General features: G+C 38.8%; 1 long non-coding RNA gene across 1 annotated transcript; it reads right to left on the reverse strand.

Moving 5' to 3' along the window:
- Positions 1-6574: 6574 nt before the first annotated feature.
- LOC114665133 (uncharacterized) lies at positions 6575-12679 on the reverse strand. Its single transcript, XR_003718349.2, has 3 exons — positions 12562-12679; positions 11291-11342; positions 6575-10091 (listed from the first exon to the last, which is right to left on the reverse strand). It is a non-coding gene; the product is annotated as an uncharacterized LOC114665133 (long non-coding RNA).
- Between the last annotated feature and the right edge of the window lie 250 nt (positions 12680-12929).

Raw genomic sequence — 12929 nt, forward strand, 5'->3', positions numbered from 1 at the left:
TATTGTTAGGTTTTCTGGTGCAGAAGTGACAGTCCCCATAAGTCTACTATAACAATACAAGGGCCAGTTTGCACATGAGTGTCAGGATTGTGTGTCCTGCCATTTGCCACTATGGCAACTGTCGTAGACTTTGTAATGTTCTCTGTTAGTCCGGTCTGCTGACAAGCCTGTGTAATCTCATAATGGTAATGTGTGGCTGTTTAAAAGACATCAGGCAGCATTGACCAGAGATAATGAATTATTCAAGGGTCATATTTTTCATAATATATTTATATCCCTGTGGACCAATGCTAATAACAGTAGCGCACACAGCCCTATCCTTGCACTGTATTGTTAATCGTTGGTGAGATGTTTTGAATTCAGGCTGTCTTATGAGTTTTATTTTCATCTCTGTATAAGTTCTGACCATACGTTTTACCCAGAACAGATTTGAGGGTATCATTAGCTTAAAATGAATGGGCACAAGGCAGACACCAGCCAGAACACAGAGAGAAGAACTTGCACACATACTACTAAATTCCAAAAATGGGTCAATTTAGGTTCACTTATTACCCTGAGAGGAAATCAAAATCACTGGTAAAGCCCACAACGATACTGGAAGAGTATATGAACCCCATAATAGAAAGAACCTCAGTGAAAAATCAAATCAGAGTTTAAGAACTGTAGAATGTCAATGGTAACTGCTTCACTATAGAGCCATCTATCTTACATTAGGCTATAGCAAAAACACAGCATGCTTAAACCAACTCAAGGTGGTGGAAAGCCCAAATCTACTCTAGTAGTATTGGGTGCAATGGACAAAACATCCTTGGACAGGGTGCAACTACGTCACAGAGCTCACTAACACTAATACAGGCCCAACTTGAAATCACCAGTTATCACAAACTGCTAGTGATGAAGGAAAAAGATTTGTGTGAAATGAAATTTGTAGCAAACCTCTGTGTTTTTGCTTTGCAAAAATATTCTCAAAATAAATTGCATGTTACTTCCTGCACAATTCATGACACTGGCAAAAGGAGAAAGTTGTTTATTTCCTGCCTGGAAACATTTTCATGTATTAATTCCACCTGAATCTGCCTGTCATTTAGTATTTACATAAACCCTCTGAACTCCTTTTTCTGTCATGTGGTAGACATATTGCTGAGTCATTATAAGTTTTGTTTTTACTGGTAAGAGGACGCTTGCTTTACCAATTATAATGACAAACATGGCAATTGCAATCCTAAAGCTGCACCAGAGACAGAAATGCAAGTGTCATGGTTAGTGGAGTATGGAAGAGTTCATCTGCAGAAATCAAGAAACATGGTAAAGTGCACAATAGTAAACTTTGTTCTGACTTCATGAGGAAATATGCAGGAGGTCACATTTTTTTAAAAATTCAGAGTGCACCACCATGGTGAATGGTGATGTGAATTAGAGGTATAAATAGAATTGGCTTGCAGTCTCCTGCAAGTGTGAATGAATTTTTAGGGAGCAATATTCTATGTTTTTCGACCCTAACAAAAACTTTAAAAGCTGCTTTAATGAGTTCCATTTTTTACAATGGCACAATTGAAAGCAATATTAATTTTAGTCAGTATCATAAATCTGTATGTGCATCAAAACATCTTTTGTTTTATCATTACAGTAAACTGCATATTTCTGAGAGAATTAAGAAGAAATTTTCAGAACATATAGAGAATACTGTATATAAAATTTATGTTGTAAAAGACAGGGGGAGCCACTGAGCCCCAAAACCCCAGACACACTACACTGCACAGTCCCAGGTACAAAATAAAGGATTTTATTTCCACAGAATACCTTATTATAGGTCAATCCACAGCCTTTCAATGTACAATCCTCCCTTTCCTCCTCCAGGTGAGCTTTGCTTTCTGTCTCCCAACTCTGACTCTCCAGAGGAGGCTGGACAACTCGTTTTTATGTCAGCCCACCCAAAGCACTTCCAAGTCAGATGAAAACCTCCTGACCCAGGCAGTTCCTCTCCCTGCAGCACCCCCTGGTGTCACCCAAGGACCCTAACAGGATTGTCCCTAAGGACTACAACTCCCATACACCTCTCCGGCATCCCTGCCATCTATTATACTGGGGGAGGAGTTACCCTGGGTGCACCAACTCCCCCACATTAGCTCTTACTTTATCTCTTTGTACGGTTTTGTTGCTTTGGTTCCATCTCGGCCCAATTATTGCTCCTTCCATATTCTTCTACAATTATGGCATCCCGACCAGGAGAGGGTCCAGCTTAGCACTCAAAATGTCTATATCTCCAAGTGAAAGACAGCATGTTTATATGTACATAAGAATGCACAAATGTCTGACAAGTTCACATACTGTATTTGTTCATGATCTCCATTCATTCCTTATTAAAGGCAACATTATTATTGTGATGCTTTTCAAAGCACAGCACCTGAGAAAGAAACAAAGGAGTAGGCGAGCAGAGTAGCACAGTGGCTCAGAAATAACTTTGACCATAAAGTTACCATTCTGTTGGTTTGCTCCTCACATCTGACTTACTGTGGCATTTTTGAGCAAAACACTAACATGTAAACACTCCAGTCCTAGTGACTAACAGGCAATAGTATTATTCCTGAAAAGATACTTTGCCAGGCCTTTATTAATTAATGGTACTATATACGGTGTAATAAAGTACATTTTAGATGTGTGATCAGAAATGACAGCACTGCTGTTAGTTAAAGATAGTCTGTGTAGCAAAGAAAAGACATAAAAGCTTTTTGGAATTATTTAGATGAGTAACCACAAGAATGAAGATGTTAGCACTTAGCCTCACATCTTATTTATAAATATAAAGAAAGTTGAGAGTGAAGACAAAGAGAAATGCAAATACTGTAAATAGCTAACTGTTGGACTATTGATCTGATCCATCTGCAATGTATTTTGACTGACATGAGGGCTTGCTAGAGTCAAGAAAATCATAAGGATGGCACATGGCAGTGATAAGTTCAAATGGAGATGTGAAAAGAAAGAAAAGAGAGAGAGAGATAAAGGAAAGACATATAACCCCCTTTAGACACAAAAGGAAACCCCTGAATATGCTACTTTGGGAATGGCAGAACTGAGCAGTCATATGTGGTGTGTGCCCAAGAAGGCCATTATGATGAGACAGCAGGAATGAGAAGGAGAGACAGAGTGAGTGAGAGGGAGAAAAGAAGTGAAACCTGGGTAGAGGCGTGCAGTTCTGCACTTAGAGTAGGCAGGGATAAAATTCCATATGCCTAAATTGAGGACTGGAAGAAAATACCAGTGATGGCAAGTTCTTCTGGTCACTATAGGTCACACTCAGAAGGAAAAGCATGGGACAGTGCTATGCATCAAATGGAGCAGCAGGTAGAAAGATACTCTAAAGACTGGGCCCTAAATGAGTGACTATAGCCTCAGTGATGCAGGGAGACGTTGACTTGCTCAATTAGGGTGTTAGCCTGATATTCCTGGAGCTAATACATGTCCTCCCTGATCCTGGCAGACCTTCCATGGCTTGACCAGAAGTCATCCCAGGATGAAGGCTAAAGCATTTCATGGCCACAGGATCACTGAGTGCATAATCAGAGAGAACAAGGTGAGAAGAAAGCTCCATTAATGAAATGAACAGACGGCAGAATCTAGAAAGAAAGAAAGAGGTGAGGAAGGGAAGTGAGAAAGAATACTGGGCGAGCCACAGCACTGGATAAATGGGGTGTTCATGACCTGCATAAGGGCAGCAGGTTTGCTGTTTTCCTTTTGTTTATGTAGTATTCATTATCCTCTATGGGTATTGTAACTTAATAAAAGTGTTACTTATTTGTTCATTTCTGGATTCCATATGTGGATAGTGTTTTGTGCCATAAGAATTCCACTTCATCACACCATCAACCTGCTTCATTATGCCAAAATCACGTATCCAAATTTTGTTCTCCATCTCATTTCACTAGTTGTCCAGTTTCTATTAACCAGTAACAACTTCACATCCCTTCATTTGTAATCAGTCATCAGTCAGTCAGTCATTTTCCAACCCGCTCTATCCTATCACAGAGTCACGGGGTTCTGTTGGAGCCAATCCCAGCCAGCACAGGGTGCAAGGCAGGAACAAAACCCGGGTAGGGCACCAGCCCACCACAGGACACCCACACACCAAGCACACACTAGGGACAATTTAGGATTGCCAATGCACCTAACCTGCATGTCTTTGGACTGTGGGAAGAAACCGGAGCACCCGGAAGAAACCCACGCAGACACGGGGAGAACATGCAAACTCCACGCAGGGAGAACCGGGGAAGCTAACCCAGGTCTCCTAACTGCGAGGCAGCAGCTCTACCACTGCGCCACCGTGCCACCCCATTTGTGATCATTTGTCCCATATTTCTAATTCCTCTGAAATGTAGAAGATAACTGAAAAAAGAAGAAGATTAAGGGTTGCTGAAACTGTGTTTCTTTGGGAACTATAAAAAAATCATTAATATCAATTAATTATTGGCAAATCTTTATGTCACTATTCAGTATCCAATAAATGTACTTGTTATATTCTATTATGCTTTATCTTGGTTTATCTTGAAGTGTGATGGCATCTGCTTTTGATAAAGATTAAATCATTAAATCCATGTGTTTTAAGAAGCAAATTGCTATATGTGATGTTAAATTTCTTGCTTTAATTTTCTAAACTTGAGTGTGTTCCTGCAGAATCTAGCACAAGGCAGGAATTAACCTGAGCCTGGACAAGGCGCCATCCCGCCATAAAGAGCCTTTATGTCCTTCTCACACCATGCCAAATAAAGCCTAAGCTGAACATCCTTAAATGGAAATTACAGATTCTGGTCAAGTCCCACAGAAACACAGTAACAACATTGAACCTTTGGTCAGGAAATGTGAGGCTTACTGCCTGTTTCATTTTATAATGTGATTCTTCTGCAATTGGAGCATCCAACAAATTCATTTGGAACTATGATTTCCTCCTTCTAGAGCGAAAGAGGCTTGTGATGCCGTTGCTGCTTTGGTTGGGTATAGTGGTGTGGTCACTTGACACTGCTGCAGTTTTCGTTGTTATGGAACAGGACAGGAGACAGAAGAGAGAATGAGGGTTGGGGGAGTGGAGCCATTCAGCTTTATTTCCTATATTGAATACATACTGATTACCTTTCAACTTTATTAATAAAAATTTGATTACACCATGCCACCAACTGACCCTTTAAAACTCAGTGCTTATTTGTTGGCACACTGCTAAACTGGCACAATATTTATTCAGTGGATAATTGTGGACTTTTAATACAAAATTGGGATATTCCGGCTTCCTTCCAAAGGTAAAGGCAAAAAAAAAAATACTAATGCAGATGTGCAATGGCACTTGTATCCAACGCATCCCTGAATTAATTTCCATCCACTCTGGCTTTCTGGGATCTCTAGAGGAAACAATATATCATAAGGGGAAAAAGCAGGAATTTACATAATTATTTTACAAAGGAAGGCAAGAATGGGTTGTTTTTTTGTTTGGACTTTTTTTTATTTTGCTGTATTTTTTTGTTCAAGGTGACCTTAACTTTTATAATAACTTTTAACTGCAGGGATAGTTATACTTTCAATTGAAGATAATTTGCCCTGTTAAACCCTTAAAACACTCATGAGTTTGTATACGAACTAATTAACATCTGGAGACTATTGTTATCCGTGATTAAATTAGCTCTTGAATTGAAATTAACTCTTTATGAGCCTAGTGTGAAGTTCCACTTAGCTTTTTGCTGTGTTAATGAGCAAGTTGAAATCCAGTCATTGAGCCCCACCGCTATCCTAATAGTCTTGAAAGACTTTGCTCCGGACTGGTCACTTTGCTGCTGATTTTCTAAGTGATGTAGTTCCATTTCTAGCCTGGTTATTGTGTTTGGCAGAGGCAGCCTTAGGGGTGTGCGAGGCCTACGGCTGACCAGCCCCACGTGGGGCAAGTTACGTCAAATGCTGTTACCAGTGTAAGTGGGCTTTATAAACTTGCACGCGAATTTAATAAGAATAATGCTAACATACACCAGATTTTCTCATTACAGTATTCAGCTAAATTTTTGTAAGATAACACACGGACTTTATCAAAATATAACTGGAGAATATAACTCGACAAATGCGCTTGAACCGGACACGCAGACCTCAAAAGAGGGGCCCACCCACTTGCCACCCCCAAACGCCGCTCTTGGTGTTTGGAGTTTGTACATCCTCACTGTGCCTGTGTATCTCCAGGTGTTCTACGTCCCAGACACAACAGAAACTTACCTGAGGTCAGCTGACAACACTAAACTGACTCCATATTAAATTGCTATAGCTTGTGAGTGTATAAATGTGTAACTAGAATTGCAGCCATAGAACAGTCCGGTAAGTCGTAAGTTAAAAAGAGTGAAGTAACCACAGCCAAAAGCACAAGTCATTATTTGGAATCAAAGGACAGAAAAAAAGACACATAACCAGAATATTCAAAAACTAACAATTTGAAATAATGCAAAGGTTTTTATTTCATAAATCCAAATCTTGGATGATTTTGTGTGCATGGCTCTGGCTTTTAAAGATGTTGCACTATTGATGTCATGATGTGTGACCTCTGGGAACCGCTATTCACACCCTAGCAGCCAATCTCCAACATGACTGTGTCCATAAGGAAAAAGAAGATGCAAAACACATGGAAGCAAAAGATGAACTTAACCACTAGATTCATTAGCCTCAGAAACAAGAAAAAACATAATTAAATAATTTTTAGAGGAAAAGAACAGTTGGAAAAAACTAATCTAATGATCAAGATCATGACAGGTTGCAGCACCCTCAATCCTGAAGTACTGTAGATTAAGTGAGTTTGTCAATGAATGGATGTTGATTCTAAATTGTTCTGGTATAGATAATTGTGTATGTGTGTGTATCTGTGATGTGAGAGAGGTCAGGTCAGGTTGGGGAGCATGCATTGGTACAGCACATTGCTGCAACAGCTTGGCAACCCCACAGGCAGACATGCGGTCCAGTCCCACCCTCTGGAAATGACCATCTATCTGCCGCAGTCAGGTGTTACGTTGGCATTTCCTTGGCCTGGCCACTCGGGTCCTCAGCAATAAGGATCCTGCAGCTGGAATCACATGATTGTAGTACATAACACCGTGAGCAACTTCTCGTTAAACACAAAAGTCAAACTAGCGGTACCCAAGGATTCTCCAAAGAGACACAGTACCGAAGCAGTCCAGTCTTTGTCTCAGGTCACTTTACAGGATCCAAGTCTCACAACCATATAGCTCTAAACACTTGGACCTTTGTCCTTTTACAGAGATATCAGGAGCAGCACACATCCCTTTCCAGCGTCCTCATGACCCCCCATGCTCTCCCAATCCGTCTACTGACTTCATAGGAAAAGTCACTGCTAAGGTAAGTAAACCTCACAACGAGTTCCACATTCTCTCTAGAGACAGACACACTGCTGATGGCTGTGGCCAACATGTCATCAAAGGGTTAGGGTTAGTCTTTGCTGGGAGACACTCTGTGTTTTTATCCAGGTTTAAATTCTGTCTTGAGTGAGATTCTGCTGAAATAGCCCACTGCTTGCTATGCTTCTGTAATGAGAAAGTGTGTTCAGTGAACAAATTGAAATTGAATAGATATTATATTAATCATTCTCTTATTTGTTTGCTTAATGTATTGAATACATGTCCATCAACCTTCAGAGTAGGATTGCATGTAAGGCAGAAAGCAGCCCTGGACACTGCCGTGTCCACTCCTGCTGAACCAATTAAGAGACATCAATTAACCTAATAAGTATTTCTAAGGATGAGAAAGGAAAACACAGAAATCCCAGAGGACTCCAACAGCCTTAGACAGAACATGGAAATGAACTGTGAAATTGTCTGTGAATGGTGAAGGCAAAATACCTTGACTTAAAAAATGTCGATTTACCTTAAGTTCAACCAACAGAAAAATTCATATATGTAGGAAACATGAAGTGGCATGTTTTTTAAATTATTGAAAAATGATTATTGCGTTCATTTGGGTGAAGTTAAAGGATGTCAAAAGCTTCGAAAATCCTGTTTTTGATTTTTCATTCTGGAGTGTTGCTTGATGTGTGAAAAAATGAATGTAAATCATTACAAGGCTGCAACAGAGAAAAATGTAAAAGAAGGAAGGGGTCTGAATACTTTCTGAATTCACTGTAATCTAATATTATATACGTTAGTAATACAATATAACATAATTTCAGGCCAGATACAGAATAGTATTGTTGGTAGACTGGGTTTGAACCCCAGCCACTGTATGCACTGCAGAAAACAAACTTGTTTTACAGTGGAAAACTGGCAGATGGTTTCAAGTAATACACCATAACAGAAATGACATCTAAATATTTCTTGCTACAGTATGAAATCCTGGAAGCCCTGAAATTGCCAAAGGTACATAACTGTACTTTATAAGAATGCGCAGGAGATGTGGTTCAAAAATGCTTATAACTGCACACTGCTTTGCCAATAAACTACAAATTATAGTAGTCTAATACTTTAACATTTTTTGATAAATATTTCATGACAAAAAGCAAAAAAAAAACATTTGGCAAGGTAAAAATTCACACTGAAATATTGACAAATTATATACCTTTTAGACCCCTTCCACTGACCCATTTAAATCACATTATAGTGAAAGAGGTTTTTTAATACTCTGTAACTTCACTAAAATTAATGCAAACAACCATTATTTTTCAGTAAAGAGTTTCTGAAGGTACAAAAACACCAATTTTACAGAAATTGCTCCTAAAAAGAATACCATTTTATGTTTACTACATGCAGGCAATTTTGTATTCAACTTTAGGTAACTTTACATTTTTTAAATCAAAGGTATTTTAACACAAGGCTGCAACCTAGCTAAATGGGAAAAACAGTAAAGTGTTCTAAATACTTTCTAAATTCACTGTATATTATGTTGCATCATATTATATTATATTACAGGGTGAAACAGTGGCACAGTGGTTAGCTTTGCAGTTTTTCGGGTCTAGCACCCTTGATTTCTGCCCCGCACTTCATTGTCTATGTGGGTTTCCTATCTTAGATCCCTAAAATGTGGCTCTGCATGTGCATGAGGGGGTTGTTTTATGCCTAATGCAAATGTTTTTATTATACTTAAGGTATTGTTCCCTTTTCATTTGCAATCCAATAATATGAAACGTGTATTAAGTAAATTAATTGATATTTTAAAAAAGGTGAATCTTTATTAAATCAATGAATAAACAAATAGCAAATATCTTTAAAAGATGCGTATATCTGCTCTCTCTATATATAAAATCCTAAGCCTAACAGTGCAACGATTTTATGTCACGCTTTTTGTCACACTTTAAATTGGCTTATTTTAAAACCTACATATATATGTTGGGTATCATTCTTTTCAGAATTTATCACACTTTAACGTGATGTTGTTAGATTTTCAGATTTTTATTCCGTTTTTAAATTATAGACTAAAAAATATCAAGAACTCATGTTCAGCAAGACAAGACTTTGTGCCAAGAGATTTAACCACGCCCGGAGCCGGAAATAAAAGGCAAAGAGTAGGACAGCTGCTGTACAGGCTTTTAAATGTTCGAAGCGGTGTGCGAGATGCAGATCACGTGGCACGGCAGCAGCAGCAAGCAAAGAGGAGGTAAAAAAAAACTTTATTTATTTGCCATTGTATCATCGTTTAAGAGGGGGTTTCGGAGGAGCAACCGCGTCTCCTTGGGGTGCGTTCAGCCCCCCTCTTCACAATGTGAGCAGCAGAGACGCTAAAGGCTGGTGCATAGCGAGCAGGGGGCGAACCCCTTATTTCTATAATAATATTAGAATATGTGGTTGAATAAGGCACGGAAGGGTCCCACATGAAAATGTTAGGATTCCAACCCTGTTTAAAAAATGTATCACACAACAAAAAAAAGTTCACAATGCACACCTCTACATAAAGCATTAAAAAGCACATCGAACAAGCTGTTTCTTTCCCTTTACTCATTCAAGTTTTGGTGCTCCTTTCTTTATCCAGTTGTTCTAATACCGGCCACATCCTCTGGGTAGCGGCATCTTTAAAAGGCAGGAGACAGGAAGGGGCAGAGTCAGTTGCCCTCACTGGGTGTCTTCTCGGTACTGCTGTGGAAAAAGAAGAGGAGAAGGTTAGCGTAAGTGCACTCTTTCAACTTAGGGTGGTAATACGTGTTTCAGATGAGCCCAGAGGGTGATCCACATACACATATGTGTGAGAAACATTAGAACACTCTAGATGAGAACAGGTTATCCAGCCCTATCCACATAACTCCTCCAAAATAACATCAAGTCACGTTTTGAAGGTTCCTAAAGTTCTACTGCCTACTACACTGCTTGGCAACTTATTCTGTGTCTCTATGGGTTTAACTTTGCAAACCTTTCTTACTTTCTTTCTTAGAAGAGCTAGATTCATATTCTGAAAAAGAGAATCAGTTCAGTGTTGATTATTAGTGGGACAAAAATGAGAAAATATCAAATTCTGTCTTAGAGGATACATCCAAAAACTTTTTTAAAACATGGCAAGAATTCATGACTATTATTTTAGAAGCAGCATGCTGGGAAATGTGAAAGGCTGTCTTAAGCTATTAACTGTTATTTAAAAAGTTAGAAGATTAGAACAATCTTCATGAAAACAGGCCATTGAGACCAACAAAGCTCACCAGTCCTATCCACTTAATTCTTCCAAAAAAACATCAAGTCTAGTTTTGAAAGTGCTTAATGTCTTACTGTCTACAACACCACTTGGTAGCTTACTCAATGTGTCTATGGTTCTTTATGTAAAGTAAAACCAGTTTGTGTGACATTTACCCTTAACAAGTATCCAACTGTGTCCCCGTGTTCTTGATGAACTCTGTCTCGATCCACTGTACTAATTACGTTCATAATTTTAAACACTTCAATTATGCATCCTTTAATCTTCTTTACCTTAAACTTTTAGCATTTCTACATAATTCATCCCCTTTAGCACTGGAATCAGCCTAGTCGTTCTTTTCTGGATTCTTTCCAGCGCTGCTATGTCCTTTTTGTATCCTGGAGACCAAAACTGCACACAGGCTTCCAGGTGAGGCCTCACCAGTGTGTTATAAAGCTTGAGCAGAACCTCCTTGGACTTGCACTCCACACATCAGGGCACATTCTGTTACTTACTTAATGTCTTCTGAACATTGTCAGGAAGTTGATAGTGTAGAGTTCACTACGACTCCTAAGTCCTTCTCATAGGGTGTACTTCCAACTTTCAGACCTCCCATTGTGTATTCAAACCTAACATTTTTACTTCCAATTTGTAATACTTTACATTTACTTACATTAAATTTGATCTGCCACAAATCTGCTCATCTATATGCTGTCCAAGTCCCTCTGTAATGATACAACAGATTCTTCATTAACTGCCAATCCATCTAGCTTGGTATCATCTACAATCTTAACCAGCCTGTGATTTACATTCCAATCTAGGTTGTTATTTTTTTTTTTGTCTTGTGTCTCTTTTCTTTTTCTCTTTCTTTTGGATAAGGGCTGAGTCTTGCTTTGCTTTTTTCTCTTTGTATGTGGATTGATTTTAAAGTAAATTATTACCTTTGTTGTGTTATGTAATGTGGCTGGGAAAGCAGATCAGGGTGAATAGCAAAAAAGTCTGGGGTACCAGCTGGTTAACTCCTTTTAATATAACAGCTGGCGAACATCATAAAACAGAAAGCCAGAGGCTAATCAGGAACCAACAAAAGAGCTTTGTCCACCTTGGGTGCAAGTTTGTCCACTCTGACGCCAACTTCCAGTAGTGGGTGCATTCTCTGAGCAGCAGGGGTGGGGTTAGGTGTCTTCTTTGGGTGAATTTTCATGGTTGTGGATGTGGAAGGATAAGATATTGTTAGCAGCAGCACCCCCTGTCATCTCAGGGTGGAACTGCTTACTTTACCAAAGACAGGAAGGTGGTCCGCAGGCATGCATGGTGTTATTATCATTATTATTTTCATTGAGCAGTATGTTATTGTAATGTTTTGCTTTTTAAAAATAAAAAAAATTATATATATAAAATAGCATAAATACAAGTCATTGAAATAGTTATAGAGTCGCATGCAAGGCTGGGAACTCTTTGTCACATTAGCTGTATTAGTGCAGCACAGCGGACTTAAAAATGTTACATTTAAGAAATATGAATTAATTGTGAACCCTCCACAAGTACAGTAACAACTAGCCATAGTACAGTAGTACATGATATTGTAAGATGCTATTAAAAATAGAGTATGTATTTTATGTATTCTACCATTACATCCATCCATCCATTATCCAACCCGCTATATCCTAACTACAGGGTCATGGGGGTCTGCTGGAGCCAATCTCAGCCAACACAGGGTGCAAGGCAGGAAACAAACCCCGGGCAGGGCGCCAGCCCACCGCAGACCAATACATGTAAATACATTCTATTTGGTTAAGTGGTTACTTTTGAATATGGCTAAAACATTATCTAATAAATAAAATCGTGATATTTCTGACTTTGATATAAGAAAGAGATAAAAATTAAAAATGCTCCATGCATACCTTTTCTAACCTTTTTAGTTCTGTAATAGTCTGACATTACCTTTAATGTTAATTATAGACATGTGTCCATTGCTGCCAGGATACTCTCTGACTTCTCATGATTCAATAAAAGAAAAAGTGTGCTGAGAAAATGGATGAAGAATTGAATGTAATTCACGGAGGGTACAGATTGCAAAATTATTCAGAAGAGGAGGCACTCCAAATCAGAGTTCAAGTCCAGTTGAAAGTTATAAAGGGAAAAAAAAACAAACTTTTGTTTGGTTTGGCTTTTAGTTTGCTGAATCAGTGGCCAAAGAAATGCATTTAAAAATGAAATGAACTTTAGTTATATCGGTCAGAAAACTACAAAATTGAGGTTGTGTTAGTTCACTTTATTCACTTGCTCATTTGAACTGTGGAATGCTGAGC

This window comes from Erpetoichthys calabaricus, chromosome 14 (assembly GCF_900747795.2).
Source record: "Erpetoichthys calabaricus chromosome 14, fErpCal1.3, whole genome shotgun sequence".
Lineage (NCBI taxonomy): Eukaryota > Metazoa > Chordata > Cladistia > Polypteriformes > Polypteridae > Erpetoichthys > Erpetoichthys calabaricus.